This window comes from Micropterus dolomieu, linkage group LG23 (assembly GCF_021292245.1).
Source record: "Micropterus dolomieu isolate WLL.071019.BEF.003 ecotype Adirondacks linkage group LG23, ASM2129224v1, whole genome shotgun sequence".
NCBI classification, from domain to species: Eukaryota; Metazoa; Chordata; class Actinopteri; order Centrarchiformes; family Centrarchidae; genus Micropterus; species Micropterus dolomieu.
In genome coordinates this window covers 1,161,412-1,163,963 of record NC_060172.1, presented here as the reverse complement: position 1 = coordinate 1,163,963, position 2,552 = coordinate 1,161,412, and the positions used below count along the sequence as shown (strand labels likewise).

Sequence of the window (2,552 nt, the reverse complement as noted above, 5' to 3'; positions counted from 1 at the left end):
AGCATATATTCCTGCAGCACCTCTTCTCGCTCCCTCTCTCATTCTCTCTCTCATGAACACCTCTGCACTAACCTGTCCAAAGTTAGAATAAAGCTGGGTTGTCAGATTAGCGCGAAAGTAATATAGTAACGTAACAAGTAACGTTACTTTTATCACCCAGTAATAAGTAAAGTATTATTATTACTTTATTAAGGAGTAATAAGTAGCCTAACTAGTAATATCTTACAATTTCTGAGTAACTTGCTTTTCTTTTAGGAAGTCTCGTGAGAAGCTTGTTGATACTAGGGAATAATTAGACGTGGGAATCACCAGAGGCCCCACGATACAATATTGTCACGATACGATATCATTGCGATTTTAAACATATTGTGATGTATTGGAATTTATTACTTTTTTTAAACTTTAAATTGTGTCCCTAAAGGAAAACTCTTTTTCTAGTGGACTGAAAAAGCAACTGATTTTATTATTACAGATGTTTGTGTGTTGAACGAGTCTGTCGTGTCAGATGGAGTTTGTGAATGAACACCTGAACTCCGCCCACGCAGACATACCTGGACTATAACACACACACACACACACACACACACACACACACACACACTCCTCTTCATTCCTCGCTGCTCTCCAATTCCTGTCCTTATGACCTCTGACCTCTATCAGTCAACGGACGTGCTACCTGCCCTGCGGCTGAGTATGTGTGTTTATTTCCTGTGTTTTCTTCATTGCTGATGTTAGTCTGCTCAAATTATTCTCTCATTTCTGATCAAGTATCTTAAGCATGTTTTGGGTTAACTAACAATGAGCTTTTATTTTCAAATGAAGTGCAACGTGAGTTTTATGATTAGTCAATTAAAAGAACATTTTGATTATCAAATAGTCATCTCACCTCGAGTACAGAGGATTTGCAACTTGTCTGTTTGTTTACTTGTTTATATCTCTTTTCATCTGTCTGCCTGTTTACCTACTCATCTGCTTCACTCTCTCAGCTCTTCACATTCTTTACATCTTTCATGTCAGCAGCAGATAAGCACTAAAAACTGGTGCATCTGTTCAGTCCGAACACTCCGCAATGTGGAGTTATACATTTGTAGAAATAGAAGTGTGTAAATTTCATGCACTTGAGAGAGAAACAAGCATGCTCCAAAATCACTTTAAACTCTACTGGGGTGGTCCGTCGTGTAGATCGTACTCAGACTCTGGGAAAACGCCGCCTCCTCATTCATTTCAGTAAGACCACTGTGTTGTCACAGCGTGGGGTGCTGATGCAGAGGCACAAAAACCCAGGGTCATCTGCAAAAATCTTGTGTTTAAGCATCTGATGAGCTTTCAAACTCATAGATATATTTGACTCAAACTGGATTTCATCGTGTCATTTGTACTAGTAACAACATGCCCAATGCAACCCCCGTGTTTTTTTATCACAGTGTTTGGTCTGAACGCAGCCTTACTCCTGCACACTGTCCTCACTTACTGTGTGTGTGTGAGTGTGTGTGTGTGTGTGTGTTCAGATAACCCATCCTGTCGCTCTGCTTTGGAGGTTGAAGCTGAGAGCTGTAATTATACTGTCTGGCCCAGAACCGCCTGTCGTGTGTGTGTGTGTGTGTGTGTGTGTGTGTGTAACACCACACTGCTGCATAGCGACACATTATTCAGCTCCACCTCATCTGCTGCCTTTGAAACCCGTCTGTCTTCTGGTTAAAGAGTGTGACTGATATCACACCGTCTACAGTTAAACTCTCCCCACACACACACACACACACACACACACACACCTGTAACTAAAAACCTGCAGGTAGTCCAACACCTCTGCAGTGGTCGACACGTCATCCTGCATACTTGTAACATATTTTTGGAAACACATCATCCTCTGAGCAGGAATGTTCAGTCGCTCTGCACCTACATAAGCTTCTGCTTAACACTTACATTTATAAAGACTAACGTCTGGCACGCCAGCAGCCCCCTCGCAGCCCCCTGAGGCTGAGGATGCTCATTACAATTCATTGAACACATCACTAAGTTGAAAACATTTAAAATGTCTCGCCAAAGTCTTAAATGTGTTCACTTATTATCTAATCAGAAAGTTCCTAATTGAAATTATAATTCAGCCAAGTTTAGACTGTATTTTATTTAGAAGAAGTTGTTTAAAAGCTGCTTGTGTTGAGACAAAATTAAAGAGGTGGTATTCTGCTTTTTGGCATTTTCCCTCAAATTTACTGAGTTATTTATCTTTTTTGTGCATGTAACAGGTTTGCAAAGTGAAAAAGCCCAAAGGGAGTTCCCATCTCCCACAGAAAACTCTGCTCTGAACTGCCTGAAAACAACTCGTTTGTAGTCCAGCCGCACATCATATAACGCTCGCCAAGCGGCTACTCCGACACGTCCTCAAAAACAGCGGTGGAAAAACGGTGAGCTGCAGCACACAGCTCTCCTCTCCCTTCCGAACACCAGCTACCCTCCAGGCAGTCAGTGGACATAAAGTTGTTCCTGTGATGTAGAGACAGAGCTCAGTTAAAACTTTATGGATACAGATTAATAACTCACCGCTCTGAAAC

General features: G+C 41.5%; 1 protein-coding gene across 1 annotated transcript in view; it reads right to left on the bottom strand.

The window, feature by feature from the left end:
- Positions 1-2,552, bottom strand: part of grip1 (glutamate receptor interacting protein 1) — a 72,468-nt gene that overhangs the window by 38,434 nt on the left and 31,482 nt on the right. The gene's annotated exons all lie outside the window — the stretch shown is intronic.